General features: G+C 39.5%; 1 pseudogene; it reads right to left on the reverse strand.

The window, feature by feature from the left end:
- Positions 1-6,244: 6,244 nt before the first annotated feature.
- LOC105299476 lies at positions 6,245-6,626 on the reverse strand (annotated as a pseudogene).
- Between the last annotated feature and the right edge of the window lie 4,854 nt (positions 6,627-11,480).

The following is an 11,480-nucleotide window of genomic DNA, read 5'->3' on the forward strand; positions in this document are numbered from 1 at the left end:
GAGAGGAATAGAGATAGAAAAGTTTTTGAAACATCTGTCCCATTTAGAATTCCATTAACCGCAGGAGAAAATGAACACTTTGTTTAAGTCAAGTCTTTGTCTCAGTCTGCTCCTCGGACAACCCACATGAGACACAGGGCTAAGGGTTATGGTTACGTGTTTTGCCTGCTAATCTTTAGGAACTTAACAGTTAGGGATGCTAAGACCTTCCCATAAGTTTTGAAAGCACAAGACTGACAAGGCTAAATGCTTCCAAAGAAGTGTCTGTAGCAGATATTTAGAAGCAAATCCAGTCTAAGAAGACAGAACTTTTCAAAGTGTTCCGAGGATCAAGAGCAGATACCCAGTTCCCTTTATCTCTGTATGAGTTAGTTGTCTTGTCAGATAGTGTCCCTGAAAAGGCAAAGCTGTTCTGGGAACCTGGTAGGTGTCAGCTCAAGAAATATGGGCAGCTCATCTGCATCTTTTAGTGACCTTCCGGAATGACAGCCAAGCCACCAGTGCTTCCCTGTTTGCAAATGATAGAAATCTCATTTCTGGGGATGGCAGGATTGATGTGGCAGCTGCAGTGCCATTAGACCTAGAAGATGCTCTGTTCTCATTACTGTCTCCTGGCAACACAGCACTAGATGCTGCCGTGAATATTAATGACCCTCATTCATATAACCTTTAGTGCCTTACTCCAGCTCCTCCAGGCTGCAGCTAGGGACTGCTGCTATCTGCTTCTATGGTCTCCATCTCAACAAATCTTTCTTTTTTCTTCTCCTGTCTGAGAAAATATTATTAATGAGATTTTTTATCTAAGAAGAGGATTTCTACTTCTCTATGGAGACACACACTTTCTAAGCCATACCTCGTTTTCTAAGAAAGATAACGGCACTCCCATTCTGCTGGAGCTTGTCAATGATTACTTTCATTGACTTTATCTGCTGGGTGGAATGTGTAATTTGTCTAATATCTTTCTTCTTCATGAGCAAGGTTTAAAAATAAATGTGGAATTGGGCAAAGGGGGAAATCACATATTACTAAACTTTCAATGAGTTTCATTGTTTTTATCAGCTTCCAACAAGTTCAGAGCTGGAGTGATATGTGTAACAGCAGTAATCACTCCAGGCTCACCTGTCGGACTTCCTTTGGCTTCTTATGCTAAGAGGCATAACTCTCTTTGCCTTTTACTTTATACCAGATATTGACCAGAGGTTGTTTTTGAAAGTAATTCAAGGCAATGTAAAAATAGAATCTTCCCCTTTCCTTCCCCTGCCTTTCCCTTCGTCTAATATTTAGTGAGAGGCATAATTAGTGGTTTTAGAGCACAAATTTTAGAGAGAGCCAGGACAATGTTTGGCTCCTGGCTCTGTTGTTAACAAGTTGTGGAATCCTGGGCATGTTGCTCTATCATGCCCAGTCTCAGTTTCATATCTGAAAAATGTAGCTAAAGCCACTGACCTTCTCAAACTGTCAATAAGTTAAATGACATCAGGCATGTGAAATACTTAGTCCAGTGTCTGGCACAGTAAGGACTCAATAAATGGTGGCTTGGTATGGTAGGTTGTTTAATCAATGGCCCTCAGTGAAACATGTCTCCTGATAATCGACACCACTCACAGTGATTCTAGATGTGGCCATGTGACTTGCTTCCACCAATTGGATATCATCAAATGTGACTGAATTAGAGGACTAATAAGTGTGTATGTATTGGGGCTTCCCTTCTGAGAATGCTGCTACCACCACGTAAGGTGTTGTTAAATAAGAAAAATTCAACCAACTAAATTTTAAAGACCTATTTGGCTTTATTGAATAATTCATGAATTGGGCAGCACCCCATCTAGCAAGCAAAAAGAAGCTCCATATTGTTGCAGAAAGGAAAAGTTTTTTAAAGGCAGAGAGGGAGCAGAAAAAAAGAAAATTATTAGCAAAGAATGCATTGTTTTAGGCAAAGCCCCCTCTTAAGAGGAAGGAGTCTATCATCGGATTACCTCCAGGAAATTCCAGGTTTGCTGGTTACAGGTCACAACTGTAATTGGAAGGTTAACACTGTAATTAGGTTTGGTACTAACTTTTGGTTTGCTGCTATGAGGCCTAATGCAAGTGACTTCATTTAGGCTTGTTGTCTCCTTTTTAAAAGAGGAAGCTCAGTCTAGTTCCAGAGAATGAAGGACTACATGGAAAGAGAGGCCCAGCCAGTCCTGAACTAAATGCAGCTGCACAAGTGAGTCCAAGAGAGACCAGCCCAGGGTAGGAAAACCACAAAGCTAACCAAGAAATTTTGAGAAAAAAAAAAAAAATTAAGTCATTAAGCTTTGGAGCCATTTGTTATGCAAAGGCTAACTAGTATATCTAATGGCTGTTGCTTTCATAACTGTTGTCTTATTTAAACTGCACAATAATCTCATGAGGTAGGTGATCTTATTTTCCACTTTACCGACAACAAAATGAAAGTTCAAGGACATCAGGTAGCGGTCTCCTTGATTGTTCAGATCCTTAAAATAGTTGATGAGGAAGAAGTGCAAGGGACAAAGCATATTTAAACACTGTTTTTAGATGAGAAGAAATCTGTCACTCAGGTAGAATCGTATGTTGAATCTCTTGGCACTTGTTAGCTTTTCTAACGTACAATCAAGAAAGCATAATTGAGCTGCAGATATGAAGTTACAAACCTAGGTCTCCTCTCCTGCCTTAACAAAGGAGACTAGCAACAGTTTCTCATCTGACATTGCTGGTTCTCACTGATGGCTTTGCAGATGCACTGGTGTCACTTCCTAAGCAGATGGAATAATGGAAGTTTCTGGCAACTGCTGTCCCTGAGAGCTTAGATGCAAAACAGCAGCTTAGATGCAGGAAAAATTTTCTGATGTTTTCTCACCCCTCATTCTGGGCTGACTTTATCTCTCAGTGAAATAAGTTACTACACACCCAAAATGGCTCTCAAATTTTCATTATTAGAAACACATTCTTTTACATTAAACTTTGTAGTCTTTAAAGTTTCCTAGAAAGTTCAATATCTCCAAAAGAAAAACTCATCAATCCAGTTAATTTCTCACTGTGAAATGGAAAATATGACAGATTTATACTGGTGGGAAACCAACGCTGATGCATAGATCTAGACTAGTACTGCCACAGATGTAATTAAAAAATTTTTCTACTACCACATTAAAAAGTATAAAGAAACAAGTGGAATTAATCATTTTTATTTAATCCTATTCCAAACTCTTTCACCATAATATCAATATTAAAAAAATTTTAATGACACATTTTACATTATTTTTTCTTACCAACCATTCAAATCTTGTGTGTGTTTTACAGTTATGGCACATTTTGGTTCTGTCTCACACTTTTAGTGTTCAGTAGCCATGAGGCAAGTGGCTACCATGTTGACAGCATAGGACTAGAGACCCAGCTTACTGCATTGTAGAGTTGGGACAGTCATAGTGCACTGTATGTATTAAATACAATCAGAAGTATCAATGCTATAAACCTATAAAAAACTTTTGAAGGTTTGAGAGTTTAAGTTTAATGTATAGTTATTTACTTTCACAAAATTTAAAAATACATTTTAATTTAATTTTTTAATTTTCAACAGTTTCTGGGTGATGCTTTCTCAGGCTGTTGGATCTGCAGTGGGGTCCTCTTGCTTGGCAATATCATCACCTGATGTAGCTCCATTAGGCTGTTTCATGTGGAGGTCACGTCAAACTATCATGTATGTAATGAATCCAGTTATTGGATGATCACCGAACAGCTACTGATGACAGTTTATAACGTTCAAAAATTGACTAGAGCGATACATAGCACATGTTGATTGTTATATTGAATTCATTAAGAACATATTACTATTTTAAAATCTTATTAGTTAACCTTTCGAATGCTATTTGTCGTAAGTCTATTGTTTAAATTGGCTCTAGCCTCTGGAAACCCTATATTTATGTTACTCACAGTCAAGGTGATAAGAATTGCTTTTACCCAATCAATACTAGCCATCTCCACAGAATTGCCTCCCCAAAAAGCTGTGCTGCAGAGGTTGTTATGCCAGCTCTGAGGGTCAAGAAATCTGTGGTGATGGACAGTTCTTACATGGCCTGGAAGATTCTTCACCCCAATTTGTCCATGAGAATTAATACCTTCTAACTGCCTCAGAGATCAGGCAGCCACTTTCCCTGCACTGTGAAACAGCTGAACTGCTTTACATTTTTCTGGAGGCACTGAGAGAAGAGGACCCTGCAACAATGCACAGAGAGCCTGGGTAGTATTCTGTATAAACTTCCATGTCTTCATGAAGCACAGTAGTAGAATTGGTAAAAGTGGAAAAGAATGACTAAAAAGCTTGGTTTCAAAATCAGCAGAATCCATGTCTTTACAAGGGCAGATGAAGATTTTCATTAGTCCATTTGGCCACATTTGTGTTTATTAAGGAAAAGTGCTCCTTCCTCTGGGAGAGAAGCAGCCCTGCCCAGAGCACATGGCTTGATGAGTGGACTGTGGCTGGATTTCAGTCTCAATTCAACTTATTGACAGGATGTCCTTGTAGACACCTGTACAACCATTCATGGCGGCCTTGACTATTGTCTGTGCACATTGCCTCCCAAGACAGAAATGGTACAACAAGGAGGTAGCAATCTAGTTGGCTCAAAGGCCAGTTTTGATAGACTATGGTTCATTATTGGGCTATATATAGTCCATTACTCTGACTTTAAAAGTTAATCAAAAAGAACGCTCACCTTTTAAAGGCAGGAAAAAAAAAAGACTCTAAATGTCTTTAATGTTACTTAGAAACAATGAAACTCAACTTTTGACCTCTGCCACACCATGAAAATATATTTCATTTCATTAATATTTTATGCCTTTTCCCTAGAGCAATTGAATATATCACATATCACAAGACCAAATTACATTTATTCCCCAAATTTAAAACTGGAGTTTGAGCCAAGAGAACACAGAAAGGAAGGGATTTCTGACCACTGTTCAGATGAATTATAGTGTTCCCAAATGAGGACATGACCCTTAAGACCAGAAGAATACACACATTTACCCAATAAATGAAGAAATAACACTGAAAACATGTACAGTTCATTTTCTCTGGCTTTCATTAGAGATTAAACAATTCCCAAAGAATGGTAAAAAACAGAGAAAATATACATTCCCCATGTGTTAGAGCAGATGGCTTATGGAAACTCAATGAACTGATGATAAAAATACACACCCACGGTATTGACACTTATTGGTGTAAAGAGAATTTTGAAAATCTAATTGGCCTTGATGATGGAGAGACAATCATTTGGCTTTATTATTCTAACTGAAAATGAAAAGAAAACTTGTTCTATAGTTTCTGAAAGAATTTAGAAATACCTGGACACTTTCTATAACTGCATCATTACTTTTGGTGAAAATGACAGGTCAGGAACTCTTCATTTCTTATACCATTCCTGGAATAGTAAACACTGCCTTTACTCTCTCCCTGTCATACAAACACACAAACATACACTTCAGTCTGTCATAATTTAATGTAATAGTTCCTTTGAGTCTAATTCTCTCCTTTGCATTCTGTGGTCATAATCTGAACTTATCCCTAGAAATGAGTAAAGACAAAGGTGCCTTTTCATCTAACTTTGCTTTTGGAGTTCAGAAAAGTTTCATTTTCAGCTGCTGTATGTAGCAGACACCATTGGTGCCTTGCCCACATCCTGTTGCCTCACTGTTCTAATAACTTGTTGAGAGAATTTTTCTGCAAGATTGCTGTTCTCTACCTGATAATTTTGTCTCAGCCTGTGCATGGTCCAAGACAAAAGTGCTAAAGAGTTAATGCCATCAGGAGTATGACTTAACAATAAATGAGAGTTGGAGGACCAATACCCCTGCTTCCTCAACCCTTGAATGGAACAACTTTGAGCCATGCTCTAGAAAGTATTCTCTCTAGAAGCTTACAGAGAAGGGTTGTTAGATGAAATACAATATGTCCAGTTAAATTTGAATTTCAGATATACAATGAATGATTGTTTAGTTAAGTGTTTGTAAATATTATGTGGGATAGTCTTAAACTAAAAACATGATTTGTTGCTTGTCGAACATTCAAACTTAATATAGTGTTTTTTTCTTCAAGCTATGAAACAATGTCTTTCATTATGTATGGTTTTTAAAAAAAATTATTTCCTCAATTTGTCCATACACAGGCAAAAATAAGCGTACTATTCAACATATTAGAACTTGCAAAACTGATCATCGCCTAGAGAAAATTATCCCTAAACTATGCTTAACCAAGAGGCCAGTTCATCTGCTGACCTCCAAGAACATGGAGATGAACATGATAGACAGACTGTCCCCAGTCTGAGCCTCATTCACCACCATTCAATAACCCTTCTTCAGGCCCATATCAGCAGCACATTTCTTGCCAACAATCATGAAAAGTCCCAAAAGAATTTCATCATCATCTTCTGCTGTAGAAATCTTGGATATATGCTTCTTGGTATCACCAGAAAATGTGTTGGTGCTTGAGGAAAAATGTCATGAAAAGCAAGATACTGGTCATCCTCAAAAATTATTTTTGCTGGGATTTCCTTGTGATTAATCTTCTTGAAGGAAATCATGTCGCTACCCACCCACGTGGCCTAAGCCTCAACGATCTCATTTGCCATCTCATTCTCCTTCCTACATGGCCAGGGTGGGAAAAACTCTGGAGCAGGGTAAAGAATTTTTTTTTTCTTGCTAAATTTGGCAACCCTATTCCTGAGGAGTGAAACTCCAGTTTCCCACATGGTGATCTGCTGATATTGCAGGCTGTTCTGGTCTCTTTCCCTGTATTATTTCACCTCTCTCCTACCAATGCTTCCTAAGATTTCCCGCCACCTTAGGTCAGGTTCCTTAGAAGTAGTCTGAGATGCTATTCTTACCCAAGTGATATACCGAGAGCATGCTCTTAGGAGAAACCTGAAAACATACAAGGGAAGCAGGAAAGGCAGGGGAAGGAGTTGAGTAAGGATGTGATTTTGTGACAAGTGTACTTTCAGCCAGATCCCGTAGGGAGCTCTGGAGCATGATTAATATCACAAGATTGTTTTACCTTGAGTTCAAAGGGACTGGCCTTTTGCCACTCCCTGCCCCCACTCTCAATAGTCAGTTGTTAGCAGTGGCCTACCCAGATCAGTGCAAGGTCAAGGGATGTGGGAAAGGCAACTAACATCTACAACAACTTCCAAGCAGCTTAGGTCTTTGTCTCAGGGTTTGTTTCCGGACAGCTGAACCTAAAACATTAACTTTAGTAAAATCTTTGATGGCTTCTAATTCCTTAAGGATAATCATTTCCTTAAGGACTAAATTCTATGACTCCCTTGAGGGCTAGAACTGCAAGTTACTTATAATACTTCATACATAATAATTGGCCCATAAATATTTGTTGAATTGACTTGAACATGAAGCAAAATTGATATGTTTATAATAATAAACATTATTAAAAATCATACTTTTGTTTAGTACCTATTACTAAAAAATAAACTAGGCACTCTATTAGATTTATCATTTTTAAAATTCAATGAACAAAAAAGCATTGTAATTATGTCTCAAAAAAATACCCCCGAACTAGCCCAAACTTGTTAGATCCTTAGTGAATTAATGAAATACAAGAACTGAGAGTCCTGCTGAGTGTCATTGAAGCACAGAGGCAGCAGCTAAGAGATGAAAGTTGAGGGATAATAAAAGATCTGCCTTCTCAAAATATTTCCTTTGGTGATCTCTCCTTTTTGTGTAGGTAGCTGATTATGTCAAGGAAGTTTATAACATTGCCAGAACCCTTGAGATGGGCCAGAAGACCTACTCTTCAAAGTTGCTTTTGTCTAGATTTTAAAATGCTGCCTCTCCCAAAGAAGCTACCTAGTTCTACTGACTCTGCTTCATGGACACCGAATCTTCAGGGGATGGGCACGAAGAGCATAGGGATAACAGATGGGACGCCAAGGTGCCATGTGTTGTCACACTCAGGGTAATGCAACCTGGCTCTTGTAGGAGCAGTTGCACAGGGCTCTCGACACAGGACACACTAGAGCTGATGGAGCTGTCAACAATGGATCAGGTCAGCCACAGAAGAGAATGATCAGAACTCCAGGCATGGGAATCACAGCAGGAACAGATATAATGTGCCCTTGAATCTTTATGTACCCCTCTTTGAAGGCAGACTTGATCCTGAGGCAATTAGCTTGCCATCTTGGGGACTGGAGGAATAGAGGCAAGTTTTCAGGAAAGATTTATTTTTCAAAGGAAAAGGTCCAGAATATTTGATGTTGCACAAGGTTGGGATATGTGTGTATCCAACCAAACCCTGAGCAGTTCGAGTCAGTAGGCAAGCTTGAAGTTCAGAGGTATGGGAGGTGAGTGATGAGTGTGGGGCGGGGGGCGGGGGGAGGCGAGGACTGGACAAAAACATAGGAGCTAAAGCAAGAACATGAGAGCATTAAAGAGAAAGCTAATGGTTAACCACTTTGGAAAATTCTTTGATAGTATCCATGTAAACTAAGCACTTGCATATTCTATTATTCAGAAATTCTACTCCTTTGTATATGCCCAACAGAAATGTTACATGTGCTCAGCAAAAGTTATATACAGGAATGATCATAGCACCATTATCTGTGATAGCTCCAACTGAAACAACTCAAATGTTCATTGACAGTAGAATAGATAATTGCCATATATTCACATAACAGACACTACACGGCAATAGAAATATGCAATTACAGGCAACAATATAAATGAATCTCATAAGCATAATATTGAGTGAAAGAATCCAGGCACCAAAAATTACATACCTTATTATTTCATTCATATTAAGTACAAAAGCAGGCAGAAGTGCTGATTAGTGACTGCAAGTGGGCACGAGAGAACTGCCGGACAGCTGGTGGTGTTCTATTTCTTGATCTAGGTTATGGTTACTTTGTTACATTGGCGAGTTCAGTTTGTGAAAATTCATAGATCTGTACACTTAAGATTTATTCTGTATGTAAATCATTCTTCAATAAAACAATAAATAGAATATGAAAAAGGAAAACTATTGAACAGAGAAGACAAAATTCACTTATGTCCTAACTTTGCCAAGTGGCAAACTCCATCTCACTCTGTCAATGTTTTCTGTAGAGTATGCAAACAGGGAATATGAGACTGATCTTAAGTAGTTGAACCATCGCCGGTTCACAGTGTGAAGGGGCAATAGTTAAATTCTTCTAGCTTCCCACAAAGCAGACATCGCCACTATATTATTCTTACAAGTGATCCTAGATGTGCATTTGGATCTTATATTGTTTTAATGGTAATCACCTTTCGGAAATCTGCACACACCAAAATGCAGATTTATAAGACAGTTCCAGAGATACCAACAGCAGGGTTCCTAGATCTTTACACTACCCCTAACATGACTGAGTTACACTCTGACAAGTCTATGTTCTATGACATAATTTTCTACTCCCTTGTAATTTCTGCTGGAATATGGCTGAGCAAGGCTTCTTTGGCCTTAGTTCTAGTTTCTAAATTAAGTGCTTCTTCAATTCTTCAAATTCCCAAGAATTCCCAAACTCAACTTTCATGGTTCAATGACAAGCCCATGAACTGACAGCCCTTGAATCAGGTGGCTTCCCTTGGACTCATCATCTGGGTTCTGGTGAGTCCTGGTCACATGACAGAAATCACCTGGCTACTTTACCTCTTATGGATATGGCGGTTTTTTCTAGAAGGGGGTGGTCTGTCCAGTACTCAGACCCACTACTTCTCTATCTACCTTCCTCCTTTAGTCCCCAAAGTCAAATTCTCAATGCAAGTTAATATAAACTTACTTTTTGCCTGTCTAATCTGAATTTTGCTTGACTTCTGACCTATATGTATTCAACTGCCCAATTTCCATGCAACAGTGATAGGATGAGCCCTTAAAATTCTCATAATATTCAGAACCTTCATCTAGGGCAAGTGTTTCTACCTCCTTTTAAGCCCAGTGATTCATCAGTCTGCTCGGCAGTGGCAGCGATGGCAAGTTCATGGTTTATTTCCTTTAATTTCCCCTGCTGCCTACCTTCTGGCAGCAATGTCAGTGAATAGTGGAATGGTCAAAAAGTGGCAGAGTGGAGGCAGAAGCCAGGGTGCTGAATAATGAGCCTTTGAATAGCAAGACCTGACTGAGCCAGGGGCTTCCTGAAAGGGGAGAATGGGCCCCTCTTGGCTGGGAGAATGGATGCCAACCTCTGGGAAATGCCACAGGATTCATTGGCCTTGGCAGGGTTATAACGGCTCTGATTTCACTTGAATAAACGTTTCTTTAACACATCTCCAGTGTATCTCCACAAATCTGTTTTCTCAGAGTGTTCAGAATTTATTTTTTTTTGGTTCTACTGCTGCTCAAAGCAAGTAGGAGCCCAGGGATCCAGCTCCTCAATGTAAAATAAACACAATTCTTCCTGGACCAGCTGAGCCAGAAGAAAATGGGACACAAAAATGAATAAGACACAAGGCTAAAGCAAATCAAATTGTTGGGAGTCTTTTCTCACACTCCTCTCTCTGCCTGGTTGAGTGAATGGATAGACATATATCCTTTTTTCTCTACCAAGAGTTGGTCTATATACTCTTACTTATAATGCATTTTCTTACAGTTTTGCTTTCAAGGGCTTATTTATCCAAAACCATTGTCCCTCCTCTTTACCTATACACCTTCAGGCTTCTTCATCTGCCCATATCCCTTCTAATCTCAATGATGATCTAATACACATTTGCATGCAAAAGTGCCAATGACTAATGATGTTATAAACAGTGACTGGTTCAGGGTCACCTCCAGCATCTCAGTTACTGCCAATTGCTATTAATGATGGGCCTTGACCCTCCAGCCCTATTCCAGACCACTCTGATGACTTAGATGCTATATGGAAAGAGCCCACTAAAAATACATTGCCAGCTAAGCTCTGAGTACCCATACTCTCTCAAATCAGAGTATCTCCCTCTCCACCACAGATGATGTCTGAGGACTGACCTCACCTTCTTCTCATTTGCCTCATCAGCCAGTTGGAAGCTGATGTCTGGAATCTTCAGGTGCAGCACATCTTGTATCTGAGACTGTTCTGATTGAAGGTGAACAGGCTGTGAGCATCCATGTCCCACTAGGAGCACATGGTTGGTTTTGTTGTCCTGGCCACGTGTAGCTGGAGGTAGCCCAGCACCCAAATGTGGAGTGCACTGGTGACATAACATTGAGTTGAGACATACTTCTGCCTTCTTTGAGCTCTCGGATACAAAATCTATTGAAACAGTCTGTGAAGGGTGGTATATGGTGATAAGGGGGTTTGAAACAGAGGGATTTGACCTGTTCAGGGAGATCAGAGGATGCTTTCTTGCAAAAGTGGAAATTGAGCTCAGATCTGAAGGAAAGAGTTAAGAGGGAACGTGAAGGACAGAGATCAACAGGTAGAAGGAAGAGCCTTCCCTGTGGAGGGATGGGCCCAGTTATTCCAAGAGTAAAAGAAACACAG

The sequence above is a fragment of the Pteropus vampyrus genome, unplaced genomic scaffold (genome assembly GCF_000151845.1).
Source record: "Pteropus vampyrus isolate Shadow unplaced genomic scaffold, Pvam_2.0 Scaffold7, whole genome shotgun sequence".
NCBI classification, from domain to species: Eukaryota; Metazoa; Chordata; class Mammalia; order Chiroptera; family Pteropodidae; genus Pteropus; species Pteropus vampyrus.